This window comes from Cherax quadricarinatus, chromosome 16, assembly GCF_038502225.1.
Source record: "Cherax quadricarinatus isolate ZL_2023a chromosome 16, ASM3850222v1, whole genome shotgun sequence".
Lineage (NCBI taxonomy): Eukaryota > Metazoa > Arthropoda > Malacostraca > Decapoda > Parastacidae > Cherax > Cherax quadricarinatus.
Window position 1 is genome coordinate 32,907,507 of NC_091307.1, and position 14,046 is coordinate 32,921,552.

General features: G+C 40.5%; 1 non-coding gene across 1 annotated transcript; it reads left to right on the top strand.

Annotated features, from left to right (window-relative positions):
* Positions 1-2,734: 2,734 nt before the first annotated feature.
* On the top strand, positions 2,735-2,806 carry TRNAE-UUC (transfer RNA glutamic acid (anticodon UUC)). The gene has a single exon. It is a non-coding gene; the product is annotated as a tRNA-Glu (tRNA).
* The last annotated feature ends 11,240 nt before the right edge of the window (positions 2,807-14,046 follow it).

Genomic DNA, 14,046 nt, shown 5'->3' on the forward strand with positions numbered 1-14,046 from the left:
AATTTCGGAGGTTGTTGAACAAAGTAGAGGCTCACGGAGTAGGAAAAAAAATATTCCTGAATAGAGGCATGGTTGGCAAATAGGCAACAAAGAGTTAGCATAAATGGGGAGAAATCCGAGTGGGAAACGCGTCACAAGCGGTGTTCCGCAGTGGTCAATGTTGTGCCCTTTGTTGTTCATAGTATATATAAACGACATAGATGAGGGAATAAATAACGACATAAGCAAGTTTGTGTAAGTATTCGTAATAAAGCTATTAGAATTCTTGGCTTCATACCAAGAAGCATAAATAACAGGGGACCTCATGTTATTCTTCAACTCTATATATCGTTGGTTAGGCCTCATTTAGATTATGCAGCAGAGTTCTGGTCACCGTATTACAGAATGGATATAAATGCTCTGGAAAACGTACAAAGAAGGATGACAAAGTTGATCCCATGTATCAGAAATCTATCCTACGAGGATAGACTGAGGGCCCTGAATCTGCACTCTCTAGAAGGGCGTAGAATTAGGGAATATATGCTTGAGGTGTATAAATGGAAAACAGAAATATATAAAGAGGATATAAATAAAGAGCTAAAATTATGAAACCAAATGTGGAAAAATTTAGATTTGGATAGGATGTAGGAGAGCACTGGCTGGTAATACCGTCACTATGCGTGGAAGAAATTTCCGAGTAACGTCATTGAGGTTAAAACGTTGTGTAGCTTTAAAAATAGGTTAGACAAATACAAGAGTGGTTGTAAGTTTGACTCGACCAGCTTGAGCGATTAAGCCTGCTGCAGTGCTTCTCCTTTTTTATGTTCTTATGCTCCGTCTTTTAAGAGATATCAGGATCAGGATTTTCAGTCCATCTTTGCATGAAAAAATTCCTTTTACAGTGCATTGTTTGTTCTTAAATGCATTTTTATATCCATTCTGGAGCATGGAGAACAGAACTGATCTGCCTTAGAAATGATATGTAGAGCTGCAAAGCAACCTTCGTACTGTTACTGATTATTCATGATATCAATAATAGGCGTTCGCCAGTCTTATTATGAACGTTTAGGCACTGCATTCCTGCCTTCAGATTCTGGTTTAACATAATATCCAGGTGATTTCTCATTTTGTTTGATCGAGTTCCGAGTGATTTAGTGTACATTAGGATGTTGCACTTTTCCACACTGAACTTCATTTGCCACTTTCCAATCACAACCTTAGCCCACCTAAAACATTCCGAAGATCACAGGTATCTTCCATTGAATTTAGTTTACGTCCAGTTTTCGTGTCATCAGAGAGGCTATTCGATTTTTACTGGCTCAAGCTCATCAAGGTCATTGATAGAGATTATGAGCTACAAGTAGAAGAAACTTGGTCCCTGTGGAATACTAGTGTAACTGATCCTCATTTTGATTTCTCCCCATTTACGAAAACACTGTTGTTTATGTGTAGGCCGTACCTCGATTCATGAACAAATTTTTCCTCTTATACCGTATGTTGACACTTCGTGGGACCATCACAAGCCTTAGGGAAATCCAAGAAAACGACAGTGCTTTATTCATCATAGTCTACTGTCTCAGTTATCTCACTATAAAAATAGTAAATTTGTTAGGCAAAAATGTCCCTTTGTTAAGACACTAACCAAATTATGCTCATCAAGGTCGATTCCTAATATCGTATTAAAAATGGTACATAACACCTGAAAATTTATTAGGGAAACCAGAGTGTAGCCCTTAAGTATCTTTATTCACGAAACGTTTCGCCTGTGTAGCAGACTTCATCTTTTGAATGCAAATGTGAAGTACAGTCTTAAAGTCAGTAAACAGAAGGGTAGTACGAGGTAATCAGTCCTTCAGGCTTGATGAAAAATAGTCTCAGTGCAGGGACTAAGTACTCAAACTAGCTCTCCACGTCTTCTGCCTCCAGAACTGTAATTCACCTCTATATTCGACTGATAGACCCTACTGTATAGGCAAAAACATTTCGTCTATAAAGATACATAAGAGTAGCATTTGTCTTACTCATCGGCTTCTAATTATATCTGCTGTAATTCTAATAATTTCCCCACTATTAAGGTTAGGTTCACTGGGCGGTTATTCGAAGTTAGAAACAAATAACAATAGCCCGATTCCACATTTCAATTACGATCCCCGTGATAAATTGAACAAACTAGTTTGTGAGTCACTAAGTTTCGTCTTGCATTTTGTATGAGTCCTTGAAGTGTTAGTCGGTACCCGATTATTGAGAGTCATTGGGAAAGAAAACCAAAGGACGCCAGTGGAAGTAAGCCACAGTGACTGATATTCTTGGGTAATCCTAGATTACTAGTTCTCAGGGATAATAGTCTAAATAAAATATTTTTATCATTACACAAATCTTAATAGCACTGCAAATTCTGCAATAAGAGTTAGGGTGGAGGTGAAGACATAGCTTAGTTCAGAGGTTACAGTGCGCAGATTTGTTCAGCGCTTCTTTCCGCTAACGTGGGACTGACATCTCTGTGTCTGATTATTTAATCAGATTAACAAAAACCGTGTGTGAGGCATAAAAGTGCATTTCGAGCATTTTCTTACGTGTGAAGACGACTTTATTAGCATGGACCAACAAGGATACTGGAGATCGCTGCTTCAATTTTCACACGTAAACTGGAATCACAACATCCAGCTGCAAACCAGGTTAGGAAAGTTGAAAATCTTAGAATTGGAAAAGTGAGGAAAAAACAAGAAAAGACAAGTTTACAGATCCTTAACTCCAGTCCCGTGTGGTCTAGTGGCTAGGATACGTGGCTTTCACCCACGAGGTCCGGGTTCGATTCCCGGCACGGGAATGCATTTTTTTCTATAGACCCCAGTAGAAATAGACCACACTTCGTGAATTTATTGGGTTATCTAAGGATAAATCTATATACTGCATCTCTAATGTATACCTAAAATATCTAGGTGCCCTGCAACCACTGTATGAATATATGCTACTGCCAATATCTGTAGAATTTCCAAAATACATATGATTTTATTATTATTATTATTATTATTATTATTATTATTTGTGAGTTTATGAAGCATACATAGATCACACATTAGGACACGCATCATCAGCGAGTGACCACGGACGTACCACTGTACACACACCTCACTGAGTTTGCTCTCTCATATTTCTCCATCGTCATGGCGCACTCAGGCAACACCCCGGAAGACCACTCTGCAGGTGAAACTCTCCACTCTCATTGCTAAGGACTCAGTTCCATCTGCTATGACAATGTCGAAGCCGATAAAATCACCACCTCGGTAACGAATGCTCTCAAACTTGGTGACACCATGACTCCTATACTTCGTCGAGGGATCAGGAAATCAGTGTTCGAAAAGAAACTGGATCGTGACATCCTTAGACAGTTAAAAAGCGATTTAAAACAATTCGTTGAAGATAAAAATGACTGGGCCACCGTCGACTCCATCACAAAATTTCCAACTGCCAGCTCTATGATCAAGGTCACTTTCTCCGAAATTCCAACAGCATCTCGGGTACTGAGCGAAGGTCTATGCATCTCATATTACCTCGTAAATCCCGGGAACATAGAACAAGAGCTATTCCACATCATCATCCCATGTTAAAATTACTATGCATATAACCACTTCGCTATGGACAGCCTCTTGAAGGAAACAAATTCTGCTCAAATTACAATAACTTTCAATTAAAAATCACATTAAATTATTTATGTCGAAAGTCTTACTTATGAGTTCTCATGTCGAAGACGGGAAAACCTAAGCCATGGGCCAACTGCTTAAAAAAACCATACCACGGGTGGGATTTGAACCAGCGGTCAGAGAGTCTCAAAACTCCAGACCGTCGCGTTAGCCACTGGACTAGCCGTGGGTTCAAATCCTGCCTGTAGTATGGTTTGTTTGCAATCGTGTCATTACGATTTCGTGAGCCAACCGCTTAAATATGTGCCGCTGTTAGCAGCACGTTAGAAGCTATACTAAGTGAGCAGCAATTTCTGCAAACAAGTAGCTAAGTGTGAGAAGTGTGTGGCTAGTCCTTTGTCTACAGGAATTGATTTTAAAGTGACGATTACTAATGAAAGAGCGCCAAAAACCGAGGTCCTGCCAAACTCTTCATAACTTCCTGCCAGTCTGTACTTCCCACTGGACCTGCCACTTCCCAAGGACATGTCTGTGGATATATCCATCAAGCACCTGTACGGTAAAAGTCTACTAGAGAGTGGCATCGCTAAATCTATCTTTGCCTTGGCATTTGCCTATTCATTTCTCTTGACACAAACATGGCTCGGGCACCAACAGAACTCTCGATACTTGTGCCACATGTCGAGATGAGCTAACCACTTCTGGATCTTCTGGACCACAGGATTTCAAGTCTCTTGTGAGGTACAGCATTAAATGCCTTCTGGTAGCAAAGAATATGCAATCCATCAACCTCTCTTAATCTTGTTCCACGTCTGTTACTTATCACAGAATCCCTAGACATGATTAGCTATCTCTAATCCGTTGCTGTTCATTGTTCATGAGGCTACTTCTAAGTTTTATTCTGCTCTCCTGATTATCTTCATTTCCTGTCATATGTATATCAGTGATGCTAGTTATTAGAACTCCACTTTCTTACTTGTTTCCTGCCTTAAATTTAGGAACTACATTAGCTACCTTGCAGATCTTTAGCAACTGTCCCATATTCAGTTACTTGCTGTAGATCCTAGGTAATAGGTCATACAGTACTTCTGCTCCCTCTTGCAGGATCGATAGTAAAACCCTCAGGTCCTGTTGCCTTAACAGTATCCAGCTAGATCAAAAGTTCTTACCTCTTCTGCTGCCGTGTGTATGGTGTCCAGTACCTATTGCTGTATCTTGTTTACTTGGCTCTCTGGTAACGCCTCAGCAATGTCAGCTCTCTATTCTCAACATTTTTTCCACTTTATTAGTTTTACAATGATTTTATACTCTTTTACTCCTCTTTGCATCTTTAGCTGAAATAAGTGCTCTTTGTTTCTGCCGTGTTCCTTTCTTCTCTGTATGAAGTTCTCTGCCTCCCAGCTAGGAACTCCATATAATTAGTTGACTTTCTTTCAAATTTCCTTTTCTACTGTAATGCATTTAGGAACTATTTCATCCCTTCGAAAATTTTCTCTACCAGTGTCTGGAAACTCGCACCCTCTCTCTGTAATTCTTCTCACTGTTTTTAATTCCACAAAGTATTCGAAAGTTAGTTCTATAGAGTCACTAGCACCCAATGTCTCTCATATTCTATTCTTACTGTTTCTTTTCTCTCCCGTTGTGATCTTGATATGCTGATACAAAGTTTTACTTACCCACCTGACTCATCTTAGCCCTCCACATTTCTGATTCCTCATGTGTGCTCAATTTTTCCCGGTCAATTATTTTAAGATTGAAATCACCTGTGATTAATAGGTATGATTCAATTGTATAAGTTTTACTGCTGTCTCTCTCTTACTGTATAACACACAGACTTGTTGTGCTCATATTACTGCCACGGACTCCTGCTGTTTGGTGGTTGGATGTAGATAATTGCTATTAATACAGTCGGTCTCCCAGTCCTAACTGTACGCACTATGTAGTCATTTGAGTCATTTCTGTTAATTCTTCTCATCGCTTCATAAATTCCCGGATTCCTTGCCTCCTCTGTTTCCTCCATTTTTGTATATTATTTATTGTTCTGTTGTGAATACATCACCTGTTATCATTCCCGGTAGTTTTATTTTAGTGGCTTCTTTGATGTTTTGAGTTACCCCTATTATAAGTTCTTTCAGTTCGTCACTCATGTTTGATAATTCAATTATATTTGTGTACTACATTTCTTTTTATTTTACCATGGTCTACTTTATCTTGTGTCGTCTTTGTTACCCGTCAGGAGTGGGGAAGGTTCGGCTGTGTTTTGTGTCAGGAGTTACACGAGTAAGAGTTACGGTTATAGGCGTGTACTCACTCATTTGTCGTTGCAGGGGTCGATTTATAGCTCCTGGCCCTGCCTCTTCACTAGTCGCTGCTAGGTCCTCTCTCTCCCTGCTCCATGAGCTTCATTAAATTTCGACCCCTACAACCACAAATAGGTGAGTACAAATAGGCGAGTACACACATATGTAAAGTAAAAGGACACAAGTGAAACTAATGTGGCATTATATTATGGCAACGTATCGCTCTCCAAGAGCTTTATCAAGCCGTTACGAACAATACATTGTGCAAGAAAGGTATACAATACCTACAAGATGAACATAAGAAAGAAGGAACACTGCAACAGGCCTACTGACCCATGTGGAGCAGGTCCATGTCCCCCCCCCCGGATTAGCCCAATGACCCACCCAGTCTGGTCACCTCCACTCAAGGAAGGAGCACGGCGCGAGACCTAGTAGCACAAGCTAGTCAGGTCCAACACACACCCACCCACACCCACTCATGTATTTATCTGAAGGTCTCAGCTTTCGATTTGAGTTAATAGTCTTGATGCACGTCAGATGGTGTAAACGAATTTGGGCAGCCGAGGCGTGTTACTTATTGTTTTTGTATTATGGTGTGCGTTCTGCGGAGAAGATATTTGTTACTTGTTTCATGTTTATACTTTATGTTGTATTGTGCTGTTAACTACACAACGTTTTAGCCTCAATAACTGTACTCGGGAGTTTGTTTCACTCATCCACAACTCTATTACCAAACCAGTGCTCTCCTATACCCTTCCTGAATCTGAATTTTTCCAACTTGAAACCATTGCTGCGAGTCCTGTCTTGGCTGGAAATTTTCAGCACGCTATTTACATCCCCTTTATTTATTCCTGTTTTCCATTTATACATCAGATCATCAGATGCAGCATTCTCCACTTGACCTCAACATTCTGAACCTGACTATAAATACTCCCGTACCTTCCACACCAGGTAGATCTGTGTGTGAATTGAAAAAGCCCACTGTGTGGGCGAAACGTTGTCAATAAAGGATCACATTAAACTGCATATGTGTTTATGTTTACATATCTCCCCTCATTCTTCGTCTAACAAGAGAATGTAATTTAAGAGTCTTCAATCTTTCTTTATAAGGAAGATTTCTAATGCTATGTATTAATTTAGTCATTCTACGGTGAATGTTTTCTAACGAATTTATATCCATTCTGTAATATGGAGACCAGAACTGAGCTGCATAATCTAGGTGAGGCCTTACTAATGATGTATAAAGCTACAGTATGACCTCTGGACTTCTGTTGCTTACACTTCTTGATATAAATCCCAGTAATCTATTTGCCTTATTACGTACGCTTAGGCATTGCTGTCTTGGTTTAAGGTTGCTGCTCACCATTACCCCCAAGTCCTTTTCGCAATCTGTATGGCTAAGTTCTACATAATTTAACTTATAAGTACTAGGGTTATGGACACTCCCGAGCTTCAGAACCTTGCATTTATCTACATTGAACTGCATCTGCCACTTTTCTGACCAAGAATAGAGTTTGATTTAAATCCTCATGAAGTTCCCTAACATGTACGTTTGAATCAATTATCCTACCTATCTTTGTTTCATCGGCGAATTTGCTCATATCTCTAGTAATTCCCTCATTAAGATCATTGATATATATTATAAACAACAACGGGCCTAAGACTGATCCCTGTGGAACGCCACTTGTTACAGATCCCCACTCGGATTTAACCCCATTTATGGACACTCTCTGCTTCCTGTCTGTGAGCCATGACTCGATCCACGAGAGCACTTTTCCCCCAATGCCATGCGCTGCTACTTTCTTCAACAGTCTTTGGTGCGGAACTCTATCAAAAGCCTTACTAAAATCTAAGTAAATAATATCAAATTCTTTATCGTGGTCAACAGCCTCAAAAGCTTTACTGAAGAAAGTTAATAAATTAGATAGACAAGACCGGCCTCTTGTGAATCCATGCTGAGTATCATTAATCAAGCTATGCTTATCGAGATGGCTTCTTATAATCTGAGCTATAATTGACTCTAGTAATTTGCCTACAATTGAGGTCAGGCTTATTGGCCGGTAATTTGACGGTAACGACTTATCCCCTGTTTTAAAAATAGGAATTACATTAGCCATCTTCCACATATCAGTCACTACACCTGTTTGAAGAGATAAATTAAAAATGTTAGTTAATGGTTCACAGAGTTCCATTTTGCATTCCTTAAGAACCCTTGAAAAAACATCATTAGGACCCAGCAGCTTATTTTGCTTCAGTCTGTCTATCTGCTTCACAACCATTACACTAGTGACTGTGATGTTACATAATTTATCTTCTTCTAGCCCACTATAAAAATTAATTACTGGAATATTGTTAGTGTCTTCCTGTGTAAAAACTGAGAGAAAATAATTATTTAAAATCGAGCACATTTCATTCTCTTTGTCAGTAAGATGCCCATAGTTTTTTTTGAGGGGACCTATCTGGAAAAAACTTTTTGGGTTAGTTTTAGAATCCGTAGCAACTTTAATTTCATAGTCCCTTTTAGCTTTTCTTATCCTCTTTTTAATGTCCCTCTTAATGTCAATATACTGATTCATAAGATGGCCCTCCTCTTCTGATGCACCTATAAATTCCCTCCTTATGCCCTAGTAGATATTTCAGCCTATTATTCATCCATTTTGGGTCATTTCTATTTGATCTAATTTCTTTATATGGGATAAACGTTCTTTGAGCAGCATGTATAGTGTTCAGAAAGCTGTCATATTGATAGCTCTCTTCATTACCCCAGTCAACAGATGATAAGTGTTCTCTAAGCCCATCGTAATCTGCTAAGCGAAAATCTGGGACTGTTACTGAGTTATGCCTACTATCATACTTCCATTCAATGCTAAATGTAAATGACTTGTGGTCGCTAGCACCAAGTTCCTCATTAATTTCTAAATTATTAACAAGGGATTCATTGTTTGCCAGAACTAAGTCAAGCAGGTTATTTCCCCTTGTAAGTTCTGTCACAAACTGCTTCAAAAAACAATCCTGAACTACTTCTAAGAAGTCGTACGATTCTAAATTCCCAGTCAAGAAATTCCAATCAATATGACTATAGTTAAAGTCTCCTAGAATTACTACATTATCGTGCCTTGTGGCCTTAACAATTTCCTCCAATAGTAGTCTCCCTTGGTCTCTATCTAAGCTTGGAGGACGGTATATCACACCTAACATCAATTTTTTATGCCCCTCTGAAAATTCTATCCAGACTCTGTATGCGTTACTTCAGACTTAATACCCGTTTTTATGCAACAGTTCAAGCGATCTCGGACATACAATGCCACCCCACCCCCTTTCCCGATACTTCTATCTACTTGGAATAATTTAAAACCCTGAATGTGACATTCCGCAGGCATGTCCCGACTTTTTGAATTAAACAATGTCTCAGTTGTGGCAAATATATCAATGTTACCTGCACTAGCAACTAATCTCAGCTCGTCCGTCTTATTCCTAGCACTACGGCTATTAGCATAATATACATTGAAAGACTTTCCTTTCTCTTTACCCTTCCTGCTCATTTCTGTTTTTCTACTAAACCTATTACTGTCCTTATCACCTAGTGTCACTGGCTTTTCAATATCTACCTCGTTCTGCTTATTACTAGTTCCCCTAGAACTCATAATATTACTACACTGGGACTTCACTGTTTTCCTGCCAAAACCCATATCACTAACTATTCCTAGTTTAAAGTCCTAACAGCTCCCTCCATTGCAGTTGCCAGTGCCCCCACCCCAGACTTAGATAAGTGAGCCCCATCCCTGGAATACATGTCATTTCTGCCATAGAAGAGGCCCCAGTTGTCAATGAATGTTGCCGCATTTTCCTTACAGTATTTGTCCAACCAGCAATTGACACCAATTGCCCTGGACAACCATTCATTTCCAATTCCTCTCCTTGGCAAAATACGACATATGACAGGGTTCCCACCCTTCCTAATTATTTCTATTTCTGACCTATACCTGCTAATCAGGTCCTCACTCCTACGTCTGCCAACAACATTGCCTCCAGCACTGAGACAGATAATATGATTTCCCATTCCCTCTCATGATGTCATCCAGACGGCTAACAATATCGTCCATCCCAGCCCCAGGAAAGCAAACCCTCTGTCTCCTACTCCTGTCCTTCAAGCAGAACGCCCTATCTTTGTACCTAACTTGGCTATCCTCAACAACAACAATATTCTTACCTTCCTTGGTGTCGTTCGTCGTGACGTTCCCAGTAGTCGACTCACATTCGTCGGGTAGCATGGAGAATGCATTAGATGTTTCCACAACAGTTTCCACAGCAGTCTCTTTCTTCTTCATCGTTTCTACCTTTCCATTCCTTCTTGATCGTCAACTTCGTTCCCTGCTGTCCAGCCACTAACCAGTTTCCCTTCTTGACCTGAGGACCCAAAACAGGAGGACTGCTGCGAATCTTCTTGTTTTCCTCGGTCAATCGCCGAATCTCCATCTTCGCCACCCTTAATTCTTCCTTAAGCTGTTGGTTCAGTCCGTAGAAAGCACACTCGACACGTCCTCACTGAGCTAAGTACAGGTCACCACTTCATACGTGACTGCAGGAAACGTGGGACACGTATCCTCAACAAGACCAACACCAATCAAGTTGAAGAAAAGCCTCCAAATTACATCGTTTTACCGGCCAGCAACGTTGCCACTAATGTTTCAAAAATGTTTGACAGAAAACTGGCTAAAATATCTACCAGCTCTTCGACTACTATTAGGAACCTGATACAAAAACCCAAGCATGATTCTCGCACAAGTGCAGGAATTTACACTATACCTTGTGGGGGGTGTGACAAGGTATGTATAGGGGAAAGAGCCAGATCTCTGGACATTAGAATCGCAGAACACAAAAGTGCTTGTAGAAATGATGACTGCAAAACGCGTGTTCAACATAGTTACGATGTTCGACACCTCATGAAATTCAATGAAGCTAAACTAGTGATTAAAGAAGACTTAAGACGAAGAAAATGCATTGAAGCTGCACTAATCGCTGTCAGTAACACTATAAAACAAAAATCCGGTAGTTACAGTATCTGAAAATTGCTAATCAACAAGATATTGCCAATTCTGGAAACTGCTGTTACATGATGTCAGCAGGTCCCTCTCCAGCCTTCCGTCTCAACCCCTTAGTTCCACTACTACTACCACCTCTACCCACACGTCACTTCACCTGACTCCTGCCACTATATATACGCACTTTCTTAGTTTTCTCTGTATTAGGACTGAAGAAGCCACTCGTGGCGAAACGTTTCCTTTAATAAATGTCCTGAACTGTACATAAGTGTCTTTTTCCACATCTTGTCAGCATCACCATACCTTTTCCTCATGATTTGAATAGACTGATGCAATGGTCGGAGAAGTGGCAGATACAGTTTAATATTGACAAATGCGAAGTTCTAGAAGTTGATAGAAGCAGAAGATACTTGAAGACGATGTAATCAGTCCATCACCCTTGAAGTTTTGAGGTGGTCACTCTCTCAGACACTGCAACACAAGGGTATCTTGGTACAGACCTGAAATCAACTTTGTCAACTTCTACTAGTGAGAATGGCTGGATTTGAGAGGGACCTGACCTTCCAATGACAACATTCTTATCTCTACTTGTGGCCAACATCTCACCTTCTGGCGGTATATAGGCTCCATCCTGTCACTTCAACTCCATATTGTTTAAGACTATGAACAATACTCTTCTCCAGACTGAGGGACTGACCACCTCAAAACTTTAAGGGTGATGGACTGATTACATCGTCTTCAAGTATCTTCTGCTTCTATCAACTTTTCTGTACTCGACTGAAGAAACCTACTGTGTAGGCGAAACGTTTCGAAATAAAAGATACCTAACTGTTGCATATGTGTCTTACCTAACACACTGCTACCACTAGTATTACAGCTCACTCTGAGCCTATATGTACCCTCTGTGTCCATGTATTGTTTGTAACGGCTTGACAAAGCTTCTGGAGAGCGAAACGTTGCTACAATAAAAATTTCACATTAATAACAAAAAAAGGCACAATACCGTGACTGGAACGATACACAAATAACCCGCACATAAAAGAGAGAAGCTTACGACGACGTTTCGGTCCGACTTGGACCATTTACAAAGTCACAAGCGCAACTAATTTCACATTAGTTGCACTTGTGTCCGTTTTCTTTACATATTGTCGGTAATTCTCCCTACATTATTACAGTACACAAGTAGGTCAGCGCGCGGTCAGGGTTATAGTTGTGGGGGTGTGTGTACTCACTAGGTTGTGGTTGCACGGGTCGAGTCACAGATCCTGGCCTGTGTGTGTGTGTGTGTGTGTGTGTGTGTGTGTGTGTGTGTGTGTGTGTACTCACCTATTTGTACTCACCTATTTGTGGTTGCAGGGGTAGAGTCTTAGCTCCTGGCCCCGCCTCTTCACCGGTTGCTATTGGGCCCTCTCTCTACCCGCTCCATGAGCTTTATCAAACCTCGTCTTAAAACTGTGTATGGTTCCTGCCTCCACTACGTCATTTTCTAAGCTATTCCACTGCCTTACAACTCTATGACTGAAGAAATACTTCCTAATATCTCTCTGACTCATTTGTGTCTTCAACTTCCAATTGTGGCCTCTTGTTTCTGTGTCCCCTCCCTGGAACATCCTGTCTTTGTCCACCTTGTCTATTCCACGCAGTATTTTATATGTCGTTATCATGTCTCCCCTGACCCTCCTGTCCTCCAGTGTGTGTGTTTGTGTGTGTGTGTGTGTGTGTGTGTGTGTGTGTGTGTGTGTGTGTGTGTGTGTGTGTGTGTGTGTGTGTGTGTGTGTGTGTGTGCGCGCGCGCGCGCGTGAGCGTTAGTGACACACACACAAACTCCACAACTATAACCCTGACCGCGGGCTACCCATGTGTGTACTCACTTATTTGTGCTCACCTATTTGTGGTTGCTGGGGTCAAGACAGCTCCTGGCTCCGCCTCTTCGCTTGCCGCTACTAGGTCCGCTCTCACCCTGCTCCGTGAGCTGCATCCTACTTCTTCTTAAAGGTATGTATGGTTCTTGCCTCCACTACTTCACTCTCAAGGTTTTTCCGCTTCCTGACGACTGTGACCGGAGAAATACTTTCTAGCATCCCTATGACTCATCCGAATTTTCAATTTCTAGTAGTAACCCTTTGTTGTTGCTGTGTTTGTGTGTGTATCTATGAAAGTATTAATTCCTGTTTTTAATACCAGTTAGCTAATAAATATTTGCTAACATATAGGTTCGACACGAGGCTGCAGTCCGCGGATACCCACATGTGAGTTTATTATTCTCAAGACGGACAGCAACTATCCTCAGGCTGGACGCTTCTCAAGAATATCACTTCATTTGAGATCATTTATTCCGAAGATGCGTCGAGTCTAGAACATGTTCCTACAGCATCACATGAACGAAATCAAATCAAATGACCAAGTTAAATCGCTAGCACACAGATGGCTCCAACATCATCCAGTTCTCAATTTGTATGTCTCATAACATTAAAAAGGTTTTAAACAAGCTGCTAAAGGTAACAGCTCTTAGCTTCTAAATAACGTTAAGGAAATTTATCCTAACATCGTAGAACCCGGTTTAAAAAGAAAAGTGTTTTGGGAGCCGGTGACTTATTATGCATTAATCATTGTACTTGTTTAATAACTATATCTCTACTGACTGTAACACCACATGTTTGTTTTACTTGGATTCTTATATTTCAACACACCGGCTGTATCCCACCGAGGCAGGGTGGCCCAAAAAGAAAAACAAAAGTTTCTCTTTTTAAATTTAGTAATTTATACGGGAGAAGGGGTTACTAGCCCCTTGCTCCCGGCATTTTAGTCGCCTCTTACAACACTCATGGCTTATGGAGGAAGAATTCTGTTCCACTTCCCCATGGAGATAAGAGGAAATAAACAAGAACTAGAAAGAAAATCCAGAGGGGTGTGTATATATATGCTTGTATATATATATATATATATATATATATATATATATATATATATATATATATATATATATATATATATATATATAACAACACTGCACTAGCCAAGGACTCGAACCCATGCTGCTTTGGCCTGCCTCATGGTGGGCGAAAACACATGATGCCCTTATCC